The sequence below is a fragment of the Falco cherrug genome, chromosome 4, assembly GCF_023634085.1.
Source record: "Falco cherrug isolate bFalChe1 chromosome 4, bFalChe1.pri, whole genome shotgun sequence".
NCBI lineage: Eukaryota > Metazoa > Chordata > Aves > Falconiformes > Falconidae > Falco > Falco cherrug.
Genome location: NC_073700.1, coordinates 102986432 through 103009108, shown reverse-complemented (window position 1 = coordinate 103009108; position 22677 = coordinate 102986432). Strand labels below are relative to the sequence as shown.

The 22677-nt window shown below is 41.6% G+C and overlaps 1 protein-coding gene and 1 long non-coding RNA gene across 6 annotated transcripts in view; both read left to right on the top strand.

The window, feature by feature from the left end:
- The window catches only part of RBMS3 (RNA binding motif single stranded interacting protein 3), a 719214-nt gene that overhangs the window by 27068 nt on the left and 669469 nt on the right, over positions 1–22677 (top strand). The gene's annotated exons all lie outside the window — the stretch shown is intronic.
- Positions 1932–17631, top strand: LOC114017722 (uncharacterized). Its single transcript, XR_003562949.2, has 2 exons — positions 1932–15050; positions 17387–17631. It is a non-coding gene; the product is annotated as an uncharacterized LOC114017722 (long non-coding RNA).

The following is a 22677-nucleotide window of genomic DNA, read 5'->3' as shown; positions in this document are numbered from 1 at the left end:
ATGATAGTAGAGCCAGAAAGAGAGGGAGAGTGACTTTAGAAGTTTTCTGATTTTGGCTTCCATGATTGTTCTGTATAAAGTGATGCAAGCTCTGGTAGAAATAGGGAGGAAAATTCTACCTCACAATAGCTTTTAACGTAATGATTAGGTCTGTCTCCTCAGAAATGAATGTCCTGGGTTAACGTTCCTTTCCTACCTAAGAGCAGCAATTTAAAATGAGGACTGTCCCTCTGTTGTAAATACTAGCACCTCATAAATATGTGATTGCCACTGTAGAAATCATAACTTACAAAGACCATATTCCAGGGTCTTCCAGTATTTGAAGGGTTTGGGTTGTTTTACTGAACCATAGTTATTTGCCAAATATTACCTGAATTTCTCATGAGCGATATTAAGATCACAGTGACTCTAAAAGGCATGCAGTAAAATCAACGTCCTCATCCTCTAAACAGACTTTGACCCAGCCCTGATTGCAGTCTTTGCTAAGAGAGAAGAATTTTGAAATGGTATTTTGGTGCACTGCAGCACCTAGACAGTGGAGTTTGCCTTTCCATCCTCCGGTCTAGTTAAGGATGGTTCTTAGTTTAAGGACTACAAGATTCAAAGAAATGAAACCCTGAATAGGAGAAAGGAGAATCAGTACATTCTGTAGTTATTGTAACGTATTTATTTGAGCTTGTTCAGTTAAATTATTTATGGCTTTAAATATTGTGCCATGATTTCCATCTGTATGGTGTTAATAATTTCAAAGAGTCAATGAAAAGTACAATATTTTCTGTACTTATTTCCATTCTGACTAATGAGACTTCTTGTGGTATTTAGCTATGCAACAACACACTGCAAGTTAAGAAGAGACTGTGTTCATGAATATCTGGAGGGACCTCCCAGACAGGCAGTTTCTCTAATATGCCTGTTGGTTCTCTGGTTTCTCTGATGAGATTTTTGTTGTAATGTGCATTTATGATGAAAATGATAACTTCTGTACATCTGCAGTAACTCTAGCAAACTGCCCTGTTGAGAGTGGCTTGTTCCACAAATTTAAAAGGTAAATGAGCTCATTTATTTTTAATAGAATAAATAGGTGGTGTACTCTGTAAATCTCACAGTACCTGGCTGAACTGTTTCTTACAGAGACACAACTCTCACTGATTTCTGCAGAAAGTTTGCTGGAACATCACGGACTAGGACCATGCACAGAAGTGTTCTTGTACTCACCTACTGGTGAATACTGACTCACCAATTAACTTCAAAGACAAACAAATGGACACCTTCACATTTTGCTTCTCAGCTCAATAATGAATTCAAAGGGGTAGGCTGGACCAGTTGTGGGTAGGATAGGACTGTGATGCTGATTTTATTTATTGAGACTATGTTGTGGTGTAACACAGCCAATTTACGTTTTGCCTTTAACATTCTGAAGGGGTTGGAAACAGTAGGTTACTGTGTTCTGTTGATGTAAGTCTGAGTGGCTTCAGGGAAAACTGCTTCCCCCTCTCTCATCTGTGTAGGTAACCGATTTATTTCTTTGGGATTCTGGACTTGGAATTGATCTTATGTGCTTTAAGCTCCTGTGAATCAGTGACAAACATGCTGATCTCTCAGTAACTCTGCATTTCTGATTTTCCGAAGTCTTTGCATTATGTGACCTCTCATTTTCCAGATCTTGAATATTGGTATCTGTTCTAAGAAGATCTCTAAGAGTAGCTCTGAAAGGAAGCTGAACTGCCCACAAAGTGAAGTTTTATAAGAATTTGGGGAAGCAGAAAAATTTTAGTTCACTTTTTCCCTAAATGTTTATATCTCCATCTTTACTGTACTTGCTAACATAAAAAGGACATAGACCAGTTGGAACAAGTCCAAAGGAGGGCCACAAAGATGATCGGAGGGCTGGAGCACCTCTGCTGTGAAGACAGACTGAGACAGTTGGGGTTGTACAGTCTGCAGAGAAGGCTCTGGGGAGACCTTACAGGAGACTCCAGTATCGACAGGCGGCTTATAAGAAAGATGGAGACAGACTTTTTAGTAGGGCATGTAGTGATAGGACAAGGGGTAATGGTTTTAAACTACGAGAGGGTAGGCTTTCATTAGATATTAGAAAGAAATTCTTTACTGCAAGAGTGGTGAGGCACTGGAACAGGTTGCTCAGAGAAGCTGTGGATGCCCCATCCCTGGAAGTGTTCCAGGCCAGGCTGGATGGGGCTTGGAGCAGCCTGGTCTGGTGGAAGGTGTCCCTGCCCATGGCAGGGGGGTTGGAACTGGGTGATCTTTAAGGTCCCTTCCAACCCAAACCATTCTATGGTTCTATGATTCTAAAATGAGGAGGAGGTAAAAAGGCTCTGCATGCTCTTTCCAAACAGTTTTGGGAAACACTGTAATTGGTGTCCTGCTTAAGACTGTAACAGAACAAGCTAAAAAGCCGTGGAGATCAGCTTGTCCTAGGTTTACTGAAAGATACAGTTTAATGAGAATTTTTGCTTTAATAATAAATAAGGCTTTTCTTTTTCTCCTTGAGTCACAGACTAATCAAGTGGCATTTCCAATAGTACTGCTCCATTGGGCTTCTGATTAGTAGGAGCCTCAGTTAATGTGAAAGGATACGCTGCATCTTCAGATGCTCGACCACTGTGAAGTACAGAAGTACTGTGTTTGTTTTCAGGCAGTGTTAATCACCTACGCTTTAAGGCCATTTGTGCATGGGTTAATGCAGCAAGAGCCAGGGTAGAATTGGATCATGAAAATACTGAGACCTAATTATCCATTTATTAATTCATGCCTTTATTGACTATCAGGGGACATTTGTACACATAGAAGCAGCTAGGATCAGGACCTAAATGTGCTGGGGGACCACATTTGGGGTAGAGGGGAGAAGCCCTGTATGGAACAGTAAAAGAGGAATGGAACTAAATTTTCTTGTGAGATTGGTACTTAGAAAAAAGTGAGTAATCTTGAAAGCTACCCCAAGTGAGTTGCTGCTGTCTGCCCCGCTCCTAGCCCCTCTGCAAGCATCAGAATTGTCACAGCCAGGTCCCAGCTGGCCCTGGGGAGTGTCTCTGAAAGGACACCATTACAGAGCTTTTTGAAAACGTTTAGCACATTTTTTTTCGACTAGCTTATTATATCTAACATATAATATAATTATATTTTATTTTATTAAAGCAAATTTTATTTTAAGAAGAAATACTATGCAAGAAAGGCTGTAAAACCAGATCTTTTCAGCTGTTCTTCCAGATTTTTCCCTATCTCATTAGCTCCGCATGATTCTTATGCAAAATTTTAGGGGGAAAAAAACCCCAACTCATTAAGTTAGCTCACTGCCTTTCCCCTTGTAGTTTAGAGACATCTTTTTTTTTCCTTTTTTTTTTTCCTTTTTTTAGTATTTTATTCACAATCTGCTGAGTGACCATGTCTCTGCCCTGCTTTACTTTGGACTGAAGGAAGCTGGAGCAGGATGACTATCAACACTATGCTTGCTCACACCTAAACATGTTACTTGCTGGGAGGTATAGGTTGAAAACTGGGAAGGCAGGAGATGGAAACTGGAAAGCACTGGACTCTCTCTAGTAAGTTCCCATGCTCTTCTCAGCAAACCTGAGGACTACGCCCAGCCTCACCTAATGCTGTTTGCCTTGGAACACGGCTGTAGCAGGTTTCACAGTCTTAGATGCCAGCTCATGACAGTAGACAGCTCTTTACTCCAGCCATAATGCAAGCCCCTTTTTGTTTCTGTCTACTGTTTAATAGTCAGTACATCTTCCATATGTGCCCCACCTTGCAGGTGTTCTCAATTTTGCACAATCCTTTTACTTGACCTGCTCTATATTCTGAACCTTTTTCCTCCTCTGGTAAATATTAGTCATATTGAATTTGGGGCAAACCTGTTGTCTCGGTGCTGTCTGTTTCTCAGGGTCAGATCCTGAACTTGCTGCTTTTAAAATGGTCGTCCAAGAGGTGAAGACAATTTTCCGTTTCAGGGGTTTAATTTCTGCGCCCCCCCCCCCCCCCCCCCCATTTCCTTGGCATGTTGGTGATCTTGAATAACTTGTAGGTTCGTAAAACTGTTGTTGCAACGTGGATAATTTGCTGCAATAACCTCAGCTGCTGGCTAATAGATGTAAAAGGGGTGCTTTTTAAACCCAGTGGAAATCTTTGGAGTGGTTGTGGCAGCCAGCAGACACAACGCAAACACAAATTCCTGTAATCTCAACAGTCAGCAGCACTGAATCACTTCCAGCAATCTCTTGTAAGTGTAGCGCTGTGTGTTTCAGGGGTGGGAGTATCTACAACCCCACAAATCTTCATGGTGCTGGGCACTGCTGAGTAGCCTGGCATCACGTAAGCAAGGACCCCGGCCCCTCAGTCCCAAGGGAGCCAGAAGAAGGTCTCTGCCTTGACTGCTGCTGCTCAGTGTGTCCTTAGCAGAAAGGGAGAGGAAATGGAGAGTCCTGAGACTGGAAGAAGTAATCCCAGCGTTAGGGTCACGACTGAGAGTTCAGACAAGGAGCCTGATCTTGTTGACCTGGACTTCTGTAATGATCCGTGAGAGTGGAGTGCACCTGTTTCATGCCCGTGCTGCTGTAAAACAGCGCAGGATAAAAGGCACCGACCAGGAATACTCTGTGTCTTTCCACTGGCAGTTTTTTTTCTATGCATTTTACAGAGGTATATGTGACTGCAAAGCAATGGAAAAAATTGACTTTACTATATATCATTGTGAATGTCTCCTGTTTCTGCTCAGGTCATAGAAGGGAGAAGAAGGAGAGGATTTTAAATGTGGATTTATTTTTTTTCCAGAGAGCCTAAAAGGTCAATGATTGTACTGTTTATATTTAGCCTAAGAAAACTTCTCACACTCTTACTAGTTATTTTAAAAACCTTTCTGATTTTGAGTACCAACCGGTAGACAACTTGCAGCTACTTTTAATAGTTGCTTTATTATAAGTTGTCCTTGTTTGGAAACTGAAAGCCACGTGTTTCAGGGTGATTTCTGTATGAACTTCTGGCTAGCATAAACACAGGTTCAGTTGTTAAACTAGTGTTCAGTATATTGAAGAATTCAGTCAGTAGCCCTTTACCTCAATTAATATGTACTCAACATTTTCATTTTCTGTTACTTGTTATATGGAGATGTCAGGGGTTTCAAGACAGCCAGGCACTAATAGCTGGATTCTCGTGTTTAAGGCTTGACAGAGTGGAAGGAAATCTGGGTGATTTCTGCATAGTGATTTAGTAGTATTGCATGTAATGGTAGAGAGATTTTCCTCTTGCTAGTTCTGAACTTCCATTTGGAAAGTGGGAATCAGCAAGTACTATCTTCTAGTCTTGTCTTCAGTGGATTTTTTGCACGTTGAAGGTACACCCTTAGATGTCGCTGTAGTTGAGCTGGGGTTGCTGCACACTTCTGAGAAGTAGGCTACTTCTTCCTCATTTAAAAAAATGGAGGAAGAAGAATTTGTGTATAATGGTGGTTTCAGGAAAAGATTTGTAATATTTCAGGTAACCTCACTGCTGTTTATATTCCTCAAACCCTAGGAGAGAATTAGCAGGTACTCCTTGACTCTCCTTCTGCAGAGGGTCAGGTGCTGACTCGCCAAACCCCTCTGCCCTAGCTTTCCAGTAGTGCTCCCAGGCATCAGTTTCATGCTCCATGTGTGTCAGTACCAATCCAAGGAAAACGGTTTGTCCTTGTGGCAGAAAGCGTTCTTAAGAGGCTCTTCACCACATAGGCCTTCACGCTTTTGTTTTGACAGTATCTCTTCTCACACTGTCATTTTCTCAAGTCCTTCTTGGCTTCAAGACTCTTATGTAAGGAGTGCGGAACTGAAGTAAATGTGGAGGGCCAAACTGGTCCTGACTTGATCAGTCACAGAAACACATAGTCTTGCAAGGAAGGCTTGTTTGAGAACGGCCGCCTTTGCTTCCCTGGGTGAATAACTGATGCATCTTTCTCCAAGAGGGATACAAGGTTTTCTGAGTGTGTCCACACTCCCTTTTGTAAACATGCTGTCTGGCAGTGCTGTGTCGGAGCAAGGAAAGGCCCCTGGCATATCATTTCCTATGGTGAAGTGTCCTGGATACAGAGAAGCAGGAAGAGAGATTATTTTATAAAGGTACAAGCTATTCTGACCCTCTTGGGGCTGGGTGACTTCCCACTGCACTTTCCTTGGGGCTGTGGTGAAATGCCATAGTCTAGCCCACATGCTTTTACTTGGAAATCTGAACCTCCAGGCATGAATAACTTACTGGAATTAATCTTCAACTGTTGTCATCCAGTATTCAAATATTAATGTGGTTGATCAGAGTGAGGCAGTGCAACCATGGTGGTCTTGCAAAATAGCACATCGCGCAAGTGACATTTCCTAACATGAGTCAATGTTAGTTCTTCTGTAGAAGATACTCCAACATTTTCTTCAAAATATGAGGCTAAATGGCTTGTGCTGGCTCAAACCCTGCGCAACAAACAGCACATCTGTGCTGAATGGCAAATACCAAGCAGCAGCATCTGAAGGGGGAAGGAGGACTAGTGGAAACACAAGAAGATTCCCTGGAAGTGATCAAACTTCTGAGATGCTACAGGTTTAGCAAGAACCGTCTTCCCCTTTGTTAGCCATGCAACCAGTGTAGCACTGGGAAGTAAATAGCACCAGGATCTGAATGAAGTGATCCTTCTAGGAAACAAATCATCTGGTAGTTCTCAGACCGACAGGTGGGGCAGGGTCACTTTCAGAGGTGCCAGATTTACTTTGTGCTTTGAACTGGAAGGTTTTGTGCAAATTCATGAACTATGACAGTGATCAAGATCTGTTTCAACCCTTTTACTGAAGAGCAAGTGTTAAAATGAATCAAATAACCTTGGATCTGGGTTTTTTGTTCCCGTACAGGTGGCTTGTGCTGCAGGAGGCTGTGTCTTCTCTTCCAACTCACCTCCTGGGTTGCCTGGGGACCTGGAGCAAATACTTTTCTCTCCAGGGGCTCTGTTTTTCTCATCTGTAATGATGCTTACAGATTTTATTTACCAAAATTTTCTTAAGTAACTGATGGAAAGTGCCCTGCAAAACTTGAAATCACTATGTTTTAAATAAATTCATGAACAAATCCCAGAACAGTGCTGGCTGTGCTGTTCATGAGAAGGAATGCTATCCTCAGTCAATGAGGCTGTTCAGATCAGCTTTTACCTTAGTGTGCAAGTGATCATCTTGTATTAGGATGTTAGATTTAAAAACCTCTTCGTGGGGAAGGAGGCTGTACTGCTAAATATGGCCATAACTATTTCTCAAACATGTAAAATAACCCTTTTTTTGCTCCTCCGCAGTGCAAGGACTTTATGCAAAAAACAACACTCAGATTTCCCAGCAAGTGAAAGACAACATAGTTTCCTAACTCTCTTTGAGCTTCAAGGGAAGGTAGATGAGTATGGGGTGAGGTACCATAGAGATGAGTCCAGCTGTAGGTAACCAAATGTACTTTCATAAAATAAACCTACATGAATGGAGCAGGGAGAGGTACAAGGGAAGAAGTTGCTCCTTGCCAGCTCACTTTTTAAAAAAAGCAAATTAATGATATAGTGTGAAACATGTACCTCTGTAAATCATTGGACGGATGACAGCTCTTCTTGTCCACCATACCAAGCAGGGCCACTTGGGCTAGTGGAGTAACTGGTGGCCACCAAGCATCTTCTCCAGAGGCTGGCATGAAGGAGCATCAATCAGCTTTATGATTCACTTCACAGATATGTGACACAAATCTCAATTTTTGGCTCAGCCACACAAAGCCCCCGATCATGGGTTTTCTGATCTGTCTCTGCTTTGACTTTGATATTTTCTGTCATATTGGTTTGTTCCCACTGAACCTCAGGCCTGAGCTCCTTTCCAAAGATACCTCAGCCAATTGGTACCCCTTGGACATAGACTCAGCATTTCTTCTGCATCCAAGATCATCAGAGCTGTGAGTCTTGCCCACTTTTCCACACCATATTGACTCCTTGCCACGGTTTTCTTTGCCAAATTTCAGTGCCAGATTTGTGAATGATCTCGGTCTCCTTGACTTTCAGATCCCATTTCTCATCCATTCCTATTTCAGCCTCTCCAGGCTGGTCATTAGGAGCTTAGAGAGACATTTCCCCACCTACATACTTGTCCCCCTCTATTTCTCCCTAAACTTTGCAAGCGCAGCACTTTTGTCCCTACTGTGTTTGGTTCTGAAAACTCTCTTCCATGTTCTGTGGACCAAACAGGGGATGTTGGCAGGGGAAAGACTGATGGGGGAAGATGTTATCATGCTTTTGTTTCAGAGGTCTGGATCTGGGAGCACACTGGAATTGCCATTCCAAGGAAGGTCCTGCTCAGCCCCAGACTGGAACGGACGTGCTGGGTTGGAAGCCTTGAGGGAATGGCTGAAATTGCCTAAGCAGCTCATTGGCTAAAACAGCTAAAAATTGAATACATCTTTATTGACGGTTTTTGAACTGTTTGAACTGGAGTCTTTCTTTTCTGTTCTGTTTGAGGACTTACACCTTGTCCAAATTCAGGTAGGTTTTTGTTTAGACACATTCCTGACACAAAGGGTAAATTTTTGATATGTCTTATTTATTGTCAGACCCAAAGCAGGGAGATAGTGGGGAGCCTTTCCTGGAAAAAAGCTTTTCCCCTCCACACCTTTCCCTGTAACCTCTTTCTCAAAACTGCCTATGATATTATGTCTAGAAACCTTTTCCTCCATCCAAATCAGGCTGCAGCACATACTCAATGCATTTCCACTCCAGATTCCCACTCCAGGGGAGTCAAAGTTTTGCACAGTTATTGGCAACGGAAAATGAAATTTTATGTGGGGAAGTATCAAGTAACCTTGGTAACAAGCAGAGCTGTGCCCCATGGTACTACAAGCTGACACACCCCACCTCCCGCCTGTGCCTTTTCTTGCGGCTTTATTTAGCTCAATGTTTCTTATGATTGAGCCAGTTCCTGTTCGCAGCTGAAGTCAGTGACAAACTTCTTGCTGGCTTTGGGGCCAGAGAGTTCATTGCTTGATAAAATGGGAGGACACTCAAGGGAGCGCTCAGAGGGTCACAGAGCCCAGCTGGCTGAGGCCACCGCAGGATGTTGTGCTGCTGAAAAATACAGAACAGAGTTGGATGTGCCGTTCTGTTTTGTTTTAACTTTATAAACATCAGTCCATTTTAAATAATCTGCCTTTTTTTTTTTTTTTTTCCTTTCTTTGTAAAGAGAACTATTGCTGGAGGTGTTTTAAGCAGGAAGAAGATAAGTTGTTTGATGCTGCATGTGGCACAAAGCTTGGGGTAATGAAGGAATGGGTATGTTTCGGGTCAGTGTGAGTTCAGGCAGTGAGGTCTAAATAGCTGCTGGAATGGCACAATTTATCACTGTGTGAGAGAGGAGGTTTTGGTCGCTAGACCAGTTTGTCTGTGATCTGTGTACCTTTTGAAATCACTGCTTTATTTACCTTAGCAGAATAGGGGGTTAGATATAAACTTAAATATATTTTTTAGCACATTGAGAGTTTGGGAGTGTCCAGATACTATGATAATATTATCTCAAAGTATGAAGGTGTGGAAACACTGTAAAACAAAGCAAAATACCTGAGACTAAAGTAATTCCTTTGTGTAATTCTTATACTTGTTACTGACTCTTTCCTTGTGGTGTTGGAGTGGGATAGAACCATATGGCATTCTTTCCCTGGGGCAAAACTCTTTTTTTTTTTTTTAAGCTGATGTGAATTATCCTGCATTTGCCACAGGCCAAAAAAAATACTTGTGGCCGGTTGATGTGAATCAACAGATGTGCAACAACTGATATGCAAGTCTAAGCCCTTACTACAGTCTCATGTTGTCATATCGCTGGCTATTGGCAATGGGCTCATATGTAGGTTATGGATTAAAACAGTTAAAGACTATAATTCATTGAACGTACAAAAATATGGTGAGTTGGTATACTTCAAGATACAGTGCTTTTTGATAGATTTAACTTCTATGTAACTCTACATATGTAAAGAAAAAAGGGGGGAAAGTATAGCTATTGACATTAGACTTCTTTTTGATCATGGCTTGTGCCACATAAAGTCATCACAAGGTAAAATTTAAATTCTTTCCCTATCACATTTAATAGGAGAGAAATTAAAAATAGAGGCCAGGAGGGGACGGGACAACTGATAAACACAGCAGAATAAAGGAGCATTTAAACCTATAGAATAGTTAACAGGGGATAATATGCTTGCATGAACAGTGAGGAAACAGGAGTGGTGCAGGGCAGAAGGTAGGAGTTAAGAGTTGCATGGCTGCAGAGACAGTTGATTATGAAGAAAGGCTAGAAAACTATGCCATTGGCAGTGATTCTGGGGTTTGGTCTTGTTTTTAAAATGCATTTTCAAAATAAGCTTTTAGCAATGTCACAGGATTATCTTACTGCTGTCATTTGTGTGCAGTATTCAGCTGCAGCTTTCCATATGTGCTGGAACTGGGATGGCACATGGGAGATTCCTGCAGCATTCAAGATGAGAGGAGACTAGAGGCTTAAATGACTACTATGGCTGAGAAGAAGGAAAATTGATCAACACGTTTGGGAAGTATTCCAGGTGGGGAGAAAACTCTTCCCTCTGTGTCAGTATCTGCCCTGTATCTAACCCGATCTGACTCAAAGGCTTGAGGCTGGAAGAGGGGAGGGGTTATGCTGATATATGTAACTGTGGGTGCTTCTTTGAGAATTTTCTGGAAAGGGTATGCTAGTTTTATTTGGTAAAAAAGACATGAGTAAGAAGGGAGGAACCCTGCAACAGAGAATTTTTCAAAAGGTCCGTAATTTTGATTACTGAGTGCCTCCCCTGAAATCCTACCAGGAGCAATATTTTGTACTGGATAATGAAGTGTGTCAAAGTTTTTAGGGGAGAAAAGATATTCTTATGCTACTGTGAAAGGTAAATCAGTAAAACTACACTATATAGCAGAATTTCTAAGTTAAATCAATAAACCTACACACTAAAGTAGTGCTTTGTAAGCTAAAACTGCTCTACACATCATACTAATCCTTTGAGAGTGTAGAGAGTTTAGGAGATTGGTTATACCATCTGCAATATCAGTAAAATACAGTATTAGGTTATATATGCCTACTAAGGCAGGCGTCAGTAAATAAGTATGTGATATTAAAAATTTCACACTTCTGAGTTGTTCTTTGATAGTGGAATGTGTGTATTGGTATGTTGCATTTACCTTCCTGTGTATGTGATCTGAGTGAAAATCAGTCCTTTGGTAGACCTAACAGGCCACTTTAAGCATTTACCGGTGTGTGGATGAACCTCTAAGATTAACACTGTAATAGGAACGGAGTTGGAGGGCTGACATTAGTTTTCAGAGGTCTCCAGGGTGACTTATCTGCAGCTAGAGAGGCTGCATTTGCCATTAATTTTTAAACAGTGAATGAGCTGGGCTGAATCCACTCCCTGCTACCTGCTGCACTACATCCTAGGGAAGCCATGTGTGCTGCAGGAGGTGCGGTCCTGGCCAGGCTGGCAGGGGGTCGACTACTCTCTTCTCACAGAGTTTATGTCCTTGAAAAGGGAAGATTGGGGTTTCTGCTAGGTGCCCTGGGGAAATCTAGAGAGGGTGTGTGTAATGAACAAGTGCATCCTTTAACACTGGTGTTGACTGGTCACTGGAGTAGTCTCTCAGGAAGAGAAAGGACCAGCTACTTCTGTGCTGTAAGGCTGCAGTGGGCAGAGCTCTGCTGGAGAAGGCAGAATCAGAATCTTACCAATACCTGTTTTCTTGAAGTGTTACTTTTTTGACTCTGTTGTTTAGGAGGAATCATTTACTGCTTTTGGTGCAGTGCCTTGGTAAAGGGCCATGCAGGGCCTGAGCAGACACCCTTCCATCCACAGCACTGCACTGCGAGGACCGTACAACCACGTCAGGGCTGGTGTGTGCCATGGGCCCGTGCTTAACATGGTTGAGGTCCTGTTCCTAAAGAAGCTCCAGGCAGTAGCACAGTCATAGCCCCACTGGTTGTACTGGCAATCCTGGAGTTGTGCTTGGCTGAGGCTGGATTGCTGTCTGAAATTTGCAGTTCTTTTGGTTTTGTACTTTGCCATACCTGTGCATTTTGTTTGCTGATTCAGGCTAGCCAGCTTTATCCAAATTGAATTAAAATTCTCATATTGGGTTTCTGTAGTTAAAGTGCATGCATGCAGTAAGAATTGCCTCCTGTATTATTCTCAGTGGTACTCACCAGCTCTAGTCCCTGAAGGGTTATTGGCATTATATTCAAGCCAATTGTTTTTATTTGGAAGATTATACTTACTCATCGACTGTAATATGAAGTAACGAGGGTTGATGTTTTTCTCTAGCCCACATTTGCTGAGCTAGATCTGGGAACAAATGCGTCACATTCCGTTTTATTTGGTGGGCCTCAGAGTCTAAATTGGGACTTTTGAGCTGCTCTTGAACACTGGGAAACCATATGTGGCATTACGTTGCTTGAATGACATGCAAAACCAGAGGGTTTGTGTAAACATGTCATTGAAAATATAGCTCAGTCAATTAAGAATATGCACCATTGTTCAACCTCTGCATGTGTACAAGAAGGCTGAGAATGGGAGAGAAGAGCTACAGCTTTTCTAAAATAACAGGAAAAAAGTCTTTCCAGATGGACTCTACAGGACAGATCTGCAGAACTGGTGTCTCCTACTACATACCTTGGCTTAATGGCCCTGGAAGTAATGGGGCATTTGCAGCCCATAACTGCTGGTAATCCCAATGGACTGGAAGGTGCCCTCCAATTTAGCAGTTCACTGTGATTAAAGAAAGCATGGTAAGAAAAGCTGTCTTCAAAGGCAAGGAACACGTTCCCCACAGAGGGGATAGCTCCTGTGGTTTGGCAGAAGTTGTTCCAGGGGGTAGATAATGTGCTGTTACTTTGAGAAGAACCTAAAAGCTTGGTATGTGAAGGGTAAGAGTTGCTTTAAAGAAGGATTGGACAGTAGCAGAGATTTTTTGAGCATCAGAATGTTTGTGCTTTTGTTATAATAAAATAAACAATTTTCTAAAGTTTTGGGTTTTTTTTAAATGTATGCCTCTTCAAAAACTTTTTATGAAATCGAGCTGCCATGGGATAGGGGGCAAGGTCCTTACATGGATTAATAATAATTTCAGTTTAGGAAATAAAGGTCAGGGAAAAAGTGGCTTGCTTTTAGAAAAGGGATGGAGCAACCAGTGATGTCTCTCTAGTGAGTCTGGTGCTCTTCAGCATAGTCCTGAACGAGATGGAGAATAAGACAACGAATCCTTGTGATGATACTAAGTCAGGCAGTGTAGCTGAGGTGAGGATGTACTAGAGGACCACAGAGTGACTGAAGGGCAATCTGGCAGTTGAAATTCAATGTTGATAAATATAAAATAGTGCAGAGGAGGAGAAACAATTCTAAATCAAAATACACAGCAATGGAATCTAAATTCTCTCTCGGGAATAAACCTTGGGTTATAATAATTGTATGAAAAAGCCTGCTGAATGTGCAGTAGGAATGAGAAAAGAAAAAACCACCCTGAATACTAGGAATTATTGGTAAAGGAATGGTGAACAAAAAGGAAGATCTTTATAGTGTAGTATAAATGCATGGCACACTTGAATATTGCATCCTTGCTCCCTCATTTGAGAAAGGATGCAAGAGAAGGGGAGGAGGTAGGGGAAATACTGATAAAAGATGTGGAGTGACTCCCATATGGAAAACCACTGAACACTTGGGATTTTTCAACCTTCTTTCTGAGCAGGAAGAAAACAAAGGTCTGTCAACTCTCAAGTGGCATGGAGAAAGCAAATAGAAAATGACTATTCGCTCTCCCATACTATGGAAGCCAAGCAGCCTCAAGTGAATGGTTAGGTGACAATTTTAAAACTACCAAAAAGGACTTCCTATAGCTGTCAACTTGCCGTGGGATATTGTAGATGCCAAAAGTTCCCATGCTGACAGTGGCGTTTGGACATACCACTTAAAGAAAACTCTCCCAGGGGCTGTTGTCTGCAGAAATGCAGTTCTGGTTCAGGGAATCGCCTTGCTAGAGATTGCCAAGGGCTGGGGAGGCCCAGGGGTTGGGAGGCTGGAACTGAGGGGTGTGCTGATGTTTGCACTTGCCTGAGGAGGAAAAAGTGTAAGTTGTGAGCTTGATAGAATGCTTGACTTCCTCAGTCTCTGAGCCAATCCTATCTGCCTATTCCCACGTAATTACACCTACCTTGTTCCAGGGTGTTGTTTAAACACATGACAAAAGAAGCTCCTGCCCCTAAAAACCCATTTGAGCTTTTGTGGAAGGATTTATGTGAGTGTCCTTGCAGAAGAAAGAGGCAGAAAAATTTAGAAAAAGAAAAGGCTGAGATGAACAAAAATGTATATTGGGTGAAATCCTGATTTGCAAGGATCTTTTAATACTTTTGGAGGGTCTTTTTGTCTTAATAGTTATACAGAGTATGTTAGTATATCACCCACATGTGAATAACAGTGATGTTGACATCTGACTATAATCTCCAAATTGTGAACATCTTTGTACCCAGGAACTGGCTTTTCAGAGAGACTGAAATGCAGCTGACATGAATAAAATCTACATATCGAAACACATGATTTCCTTTTCTTTGAGGGTATTGTAATGTGTGCAGTGTATGTGCTAAATACGTTGCTTTCTAGTTGGCTCTCCAAATAATGTTGGATTGCAACAGACTGCTCTCTGTCACACCTGATGATTAAACCTGTCTCACCCACGCCATGGGGAAGTACTGGTGCATTGAGCCTTCTTAGAATCAAGCTTTAGGTTGTCCTCATATTTCAAATCTCCTGTGCACATTTTTTAATATGGCCTCTAACTCAAGAGATACAAGCACAAATGGATTCCAGGCAACAATTAATCAGATAAGTATTTATTTATTTAACTCAACCTATAGAATTATGCTGGCAATAGTTTTTCAGAGTTAAACTTTCATTGAGCAAAAGATTGTCTTTTAAAGACTCTTTTCTCTTTTTTAGGCATCTGCACTGAAACGTTCTGGATTTCATTGGGCATGGTAAGAAATTCCCTTTTAATTACAGAAGAGAGTCAGTTAAGAGCTGTCTGTTTTGTTTACCTCCTGATATGTTCGAAGTGGAAGTACAGCTGTGGAAACTAGATGCATTTGATTTATGTTGTACATTTTAAAACAGGAGGGAAAGACATAACTAAAGCAAACATACATTGCAACCATGTGGGACAGTGTTTACTACCACAATACCAAGGAATTGGTTAGAGCTGGCTGTAAGCTGGGGCTGAGGGCCCATCACAAATTGTGGAACATCTGTCTGCATGATGGAGAGAAAAATTTTTTAAACTATATCTAATAAACACCTTTTAAATGGTCTTAGTGAGCATACAGTTGCATACTTGATACTGTAAAGACTGCCTAGCAGACCCACGGTTACCAGGCTGTGGGCAGGAAACAACACAAAGCCAGGCAACTGGGGAGGATACACTGTGCTGTGAGGGGAAAAGCTCGTAATATAAATGTTGCTGAAATATGAAGTAGTTCAATCTCATTGAGATGAAGGCTTTAGTCTTGCTGGCACAGCTGTGTCAGGAAGGGATTTATTATATTTTTGTCATCATTGCTATGCTAGCAAAAGCCCTAGTATATATGAAGTTACACCAGGGGAAAGAAAAGGATTTTTTTTCTTGGGCAACTTAATTTGTTCATGGAAATGTTGTAAAACTGTTCCTGCAAAAGGCTTTTTTGCTAAATTGTCTGCGCTTGTATAACTATACCAATAAACCATTACAAGAATCTACAAGGACTTGCTGAAAAGAAATAATCTGTCTGAAGCTAAAGACAACAAATAGTCCTCAGTATAAATTGGCTAATTCATACGACTGGATGTGGTATGTAAAAAAGAAATACCAAATCCTGGGATGCCAGAAGTTTTTTGAGAATTGTTCTTGATTGTTTTTGTTTTTTTTAACCATCCCCGTCAACATGCGGTCACTTTTTGCCTAAAGTTCAAGCTGAGAAAAATTCAAGACAACATCATGCAGATATTTTTTCCTCCTTTGGCATTTATTGTCTTTGAGGGACTGTGTAGTACTGGTGGGGCTTGAGACAGTGAGTCCCAGGAAGCCTTGCTTCCAGACCGTGAGAAGTACCACGTTCTTGGACAGCGCTGAGGAAGCCTCTCTTTGAAGACTCCCTCCCACATCTGTATACTGGGCTTGAAGCCAAGCCTCTCTTCTGTAAAGAAACCTTGCTAAAATTTCTCATTTCATGCCCCTTTATGGAGGGCCAGGGAGGGGGAGAGAGGGAGAGAGAGTGGGGGAGGCAGGAGGTACGTGCCAAGTGTATTGGGAGAGCGGAGCAGAGTATGCTTTTGATTTTGTGTTTGGGGACAAGGGGGCAGCAAGGAAGGAGAAAGCTTTATATTAATTAGCACTGTATTTGCCATCCCTATCCCTTCCTCCCACCTCAAAAGTGATAAATTCTCCTCCTTCTCCTCTCCAATACACATCTATATATTTTTTAGACAACTGTTTATGTTTAAATCCTTTGAAGTAGCAGAGGCACTTGAAATAAATGTACTTATAAATGTGCCTCCTGCCAGCCTCTGTCTAGTCTGCATATGGACACTTAAAAGAGTTGAAGAATATGTCTTGTGTATTTCAGCAATATGCTAAGTTCACAGTGGTGGCACCTGAAATAGCTTTATTCTTCCCTCCCCCTTAGAGTACAGTGGAATTGCTAGTGTATTATTTGATAAACAATCACCAATTAGTTGTTCCAGTCCTTGCTAATTCAGCAGCTGCTCTCCAGGGCCTCCAGGCAGCTTGTATGCCAGTTCATGTGCTTGCCCCAGGTAGCTCTGAACTAAAGGAGTTTCCTTAATTGTTTTTGCTGTTGTGTCAGTTTAAAACGTTTTACTGCTCCTTTTGGAGCTAGGCGGTGTATTACAAATGCACGCTCGCTGTCTTACCTTTCTCCAGCGTGCCGTTAACAACATGAGTAACATAATCCCAAAATGTAATGCTACGTCCTTTCAGTACCTCTGCATAGGTGGGTAGAAACACCCACTTTGTGCACCAAATGGAGGATGGCCTTGCTGAATATGAGTGACAAGTGTGATGCTGCTTCACTTATCGATCTTATAGGTTTGGGTACTGATGGGTGTTCTTCATGGATAGCCCTGCTGCCCCTGCTGTACACCTAGGTCACAGATAAATCAGATCTCATTCATCTGCTGATCATAGAGCAGTGCTGGATAGGAAGATTAATCAGTCATCCTTGATATACATTGAAGACTTTTGCAAATTCTGTTGAGCAGCAGGCTTCGGATGGGAGAAGTGTCTCTGCTAACACTTTTTCTTTTTTCTTCTGTCTTACAGGTGCCTGTCAATGACTATGCAATCTGCTGCTGAAGGGAATTCTAGAGGTGGTGGCAGACCTATGGTTGTGGATCCTTTGCACATGTAAATGTTATTGTGTGTATCTGTTTGACCATGGTAGGATATTTAACGTATCATAGAAACACATTTTGTACTTCCATACTCAGTGTCACTCTCACCATAGATCCTTCCTTCCAAACACATTTTCCCTCATTTGAGCCTTTAAAAAAAAACCCCAAAAAACCCAACCAAAAACCTTGAAAATGTAACTTTCTGTGAAAAATACACCCTATTGTCATCTTCTGGAGAAAAACGGAACTTTACTGTATCCACTGTTGTTGTAAGTGAAATATGATGTACAGCATGCTAAGTAACCGCTCAGTCAAATGTCAGTGTGAACCCAGAAATCCTCAGTAGACAAAAAAAAATAAATATTTTTATTTTCTCTAAAAGCTTCCCTGTAAAATTCTTCTAAAGATTTTCTTCATGAGACAACACAAAACAAGCAGATGGGTGCCTCTTCACTTCTCAGCCTGGTGGCAGGGTTGTTGGGACGTTTGGCCAAGCGCTCTGAAAATATTCTAAGTCTCCACAAAGATGAAGCCCATGGTGTTAACTAGGGATATGCCTCATCTGTGGTGAGCAGGAGACTTGAGTATTCAATGTTTCTATTTAAGTCAAACTTACCCCTTTGTCAGTATCTCCAAAGAAACTGTGAAGACAACTGATGTGAACCTTCTCCACTCACAGGGTCTGGGCAGAAAGTTGGGCAAAAGTGTTCAGCTAAAGTAATTGCTTTTTTTTCTCTCTTTTCTTTCATGTGCAGTGACATCCTGCCTTTTGAAATATATATCATTTTTTTCACATTATGCTGTGAATGTGATGAATCTTGTGCTTCAGCATTTTCATTTGGATTTGTGTATTTTTTTTTAATAACACTGTCAATTTACAAACATATTTGCTTTCTTTCAGTCCTTCAAATGGGTTGTTTGGCCTCCACATACATAATCTTCTAGCCTTGTATTGAAGACTGTAGAGAAAAGCTGATACCACAGCATAGTATTTGCAGTACAGTGCGTCATCTTGTAACCAGACTAAATAGCAAAGCATTATTCACAAGGAGGTGAGGTTATATTTGCTGCTGCTAAGTTCTTAGCTGTTCAGCTTTAACACTGGATGCCAGGGTTTCTTTTTATGGAGTGCCTGTTTACTCTTGTGTATTTTTATAGAGTAAAAGGGTGGTGGGGAGAATGAGGGTGTTATGTGCAGTAACGTTATAAATAATGCTGGCTCTCAGGTTATTTGCATTATAGCCACTTGCCTGAATACGTAAAGTTAAACAAAAAAGTCTTTAAAAAAAAAAAAAAAGGCAGAACAATTGTATGGATAAGAGGACTAAAGGAAATACTACAGAATGTATTTATTGGGCGGTATTCCTTACCTAACTAATAAGCCAGACAGAAAATTGCTTACTCCTCCCACAGCCTCAAACAGAATATTAAATCCTTAAAGATGCTGCTGTAAGGAAGAAGGAGGGTTACTCAGCACTCATGATGCTGAACTGACAGGCAAATGGGGAGCATGCTGGGAGCAGAGCTACGTTCCCAAGCCAGAGACGGTGACTCTAGGGTGGGTGACATGATGAAATGCAGCTGTGATGGAGAGGGGGAAGCACACACATAGGGTTTGTTGTTGTTCTTGTCCTTTCGCTCTGTGTGCTGTATACATTGGAGTAAATAAACAAAAAGTGCTTACTTTTGAGCTGCGTTGCAATCAATGTGTTGGTGTGTGGTTCAAGAATGAGACATTCGAAAACGTTGGAAACTCCTGAATAAACAAGGTGCAGGACAGGGATCCAGGGGAGTGCAGCTGCAGTTCCTGCCATTGACGGTGTATGAATGCTTACACTGGGCAAAGATGCGAAGGTCCTAGTCCTGCGGCCGCTGAAACTGGAAAGGAGGCAGAGTCCAGTTTCAGGCAAAGAAGGACTGAGCCCTGAGGAAGCAATGCTGTCATTGTGAGGGCTCTCGGAAAGACTTCAGAGTATGTCTATGCCAGTGATTTTTTTCAGTGCTGGAATTTAATTTCTAAGGTGTAATAACACCAGTGCACCCTTGTAATTTTATTGCATTTTTTATTATGGCTATCATTTACAATAACCCTGCTGTCACATTGGCCTCTGGTACGGTTTCAGTAGTCTCTAACTCTCTATCTAAGGTGATGGAAGTGAAGTTGGACCATTTCAGGCATGCTAGATTTTCTTTCTTTCTCTCTTTCCTTCTTCCAAAATCCTGGTTGAGTCAGTGGGATTCTTCTGGCTTGCTTTTTCCTAGCATTCATCCTCAAAAGTACACAGCATCCAGGTGACATTTCCTCAGAGTAGAAGGATTAAATAAAACTCCTTGACAGAACTGCCTCCTTGATGCAGCAGAGATCATGGAAGACACCGTGTTCTGCTCATTTTTCCTGTCCTTCCTGGATTGCCAATTCCCATCCCGTATTACAATCTTGAATTCCTGCATGGGAGCTGGGCCTTTGAAGCTGGGAATTCAAATTCTGGAGGGCTTTGAGGCAAGAGAAGCCCTTGAAGGACTTTGAGAATAGCAGAGCAGGTTTGGGATCCCCAAAGTAATACTGAAACACCAGTGAATCTGCACAGGTGCATGGCAAATCTGCAAAGGAGAGCAGGGCAATATTTGAGCTAGCAAAGCCCTCTGAGTAGAAATGGTATGGCTAACGGCTGTGACTCGAGCATGCGCTGCAGAGTGCTCCAGCAGCAAACTTCTGCTAGACCCATTGGTCCCATATGCCAGAGGACTTTGATTTGTGGCTGGGTTTAGCAGTGGTCTGAGGCTGAAAACAGAGCTTCGGCTGGGAATCAGTTACAGGCATAGTTAGTTAATTCAGTGATATATTTAAGTAACATTTTACATCTGGACTTGGCAACCAACTTGAAATCCTCATTTAAAAACAATAGTAAAGTACCAGAGAGATTATGGGATGATGTAGTCCACCAGCATTTTTTCTTGCAATGAGAGCTGATGTTTCAGTGATCTCCTAGCATGGAGAATGAGCTGGAGAAGTCATGAGTAATTGAAAACAAAATGCTATGAGTGACAGATCTTTGACAATGCTCATGACAAAAGATTACAGAAAATCCAGTGTTGTGGAATGACAGGCAAAATACTGTTGTGGCTGAAAGGTGGGAAGGAGAGGAAAAGCAGAGTGCTAGGCTAATCTGCTGGGGTAGAAAGAGACCACAGTTGGGCTTTGGACATCTGTGAATTAACAGATTCCTGCTGTTAACCCATTTATTGCTGGTATTGAGAGAGGGCTGGAGTCAAAGTAGCAGTATCTGTAGTGGAAATGCTTATGTAGTCTGTTTAGGAGCAGTAAGAACTATGGATACCTTCAGAGATTTGTTAAAGGTTTCCACCAAGTGGGCAGAACAGTGCTGGGTAAGGATCAGCAGTGAATTAAGAAAGTAAGACCGAGTGAGAGCAGTCAGTCCTGCCGGATCCAGAAGAGCCGAGTATGAGAGATCTGCAGGAACACTTGCTCAAATTACAACCACAGTCAAAAACCAGCTGTGATATTAGGTTGCATATCATTCAAGACTACCAAGAAATTGAGTAACTGGGAGGACATTATACAGGCTTTTGTATAAAGCTGTGCCTGTGGTCTCAGCTAGAACACAATGTGCAGTTTTGGCCTTCCGAGCTCAAAAAGGATGTGACTGAAATAGGGAGATTGGGAAAAGGGTGACAAGAACATTCAAGAGCCTGGGAAAACTCCTCAGAAAAAGCACCAGAAATTTAGCCTTAGAAGACTGAGAAGAGGAGAAATGGTGCAAGTATGGAGGCTGCTCATTATGTTGGAGACGAGAGGTCAGGAACTTTCTCTCTTCTCGTCCCATAGCGTAGGCCCACAGGGGCACAGGATGAAACTTCATAGTTGTTCAGAAAGATCCTGATTATGACTAACTGGGGAGGTGATACTAACAGATCAGGCTTCATGTCGTAAACTCAGCTTCAGGATTTTAAGAGCGGGAAAGGATAGGTGACAGCCGCAGTCCTGCAAAAGCCTGACTTCTGACAAATGTGCCTCTTCAGAGGGATTGTTACTTAGTTACTTCATGCTCCAGTTTTCAAACTGTTATTTGATTTTTTCCTGATTCATGCCTCTTCTGAAATCCTGTTTACATTCTGTAAGAGGAGTTAATAATTCAGTGTACTGTGCTCATTTACAAAAAAAAAAAAAGCCTTTGATAGAGATGCCTAGTGCTTGTGCTGTTACAGTGTCATTCAGCTACTGTGCAACTTTAAAATGTCGTTTCTAATATGTGATACCTCATGATTTTAGTTTCTGTGCTTTGGAAAAAAACAGTGCATTTAATTGCCTGATTAGCTGGCCTAAAGCCACTGACTGAGGTATATATGAAACATGTGAGGAGAGTGTTTGTATGCATTTATAAATAAATTTATAGCGAAACATGATAGGGGATTGCTCAGTAGGATGCAAATAAAAATAACAGGGTTTGTTTTTTTTTATTTTCAGTGACTCATTACCTCCTTCTTTCAGGGTTGTACACAGACGGCTTTTTCCCCAGTGAGTCCTAGTTCCCTTCACAGTGTCAGAACGATGGCTGCTGCTTTGAGAGATAGTTCCTCGAAGCGGAGTTATCATCTTCCCTCCCCTCCCCTTCCCCTTCCCCTCACATTCTGCTGCTGCCTCTGGCTTCACATATTCCTCATGCCATGGCAGTGCATGAGTTAAATTTTCTTAGAGGCATGATGCAGCTCTAAAGTAATGTGCCTGTTGATAAACTTGCTGGAGAGCAGGACGTTAATGCATGGCCTTAGATATTTTTGCACTTCTTGGAATACAGATATTAATCTAAACATCCATGTGCCCTTTGTATTGATTTGAAGTATATGGAGACATTGAACAGCTGATCTCAGAAAAGATCTGTCATACAGAGCCTTCCCTCTGTTTAGCTTGCTCTGAACAGCTCTCAAGAAATTAGGTGTTTTTTAAAAATAAGATGAATGAAAATTCTGAAGCCTGAGTCTTCCCTCTGACAGAAAGATTTTTCTTTTTTTTCCTTAAAGAAACATGAATAAATTGGTTAGATTTTTAAATATAAATATTGTTAAGGACTCTCTCAGGCTTGTAAAGAGAGAAGTGTTTATTTTAGAATGGTATATTTTTCCAGATAGAGATCAATTATTCATTTTTCCCCTTTCTCCATTTTATTGCAGCTTTCATTTCTAGGTGGCTAGAATGATTAA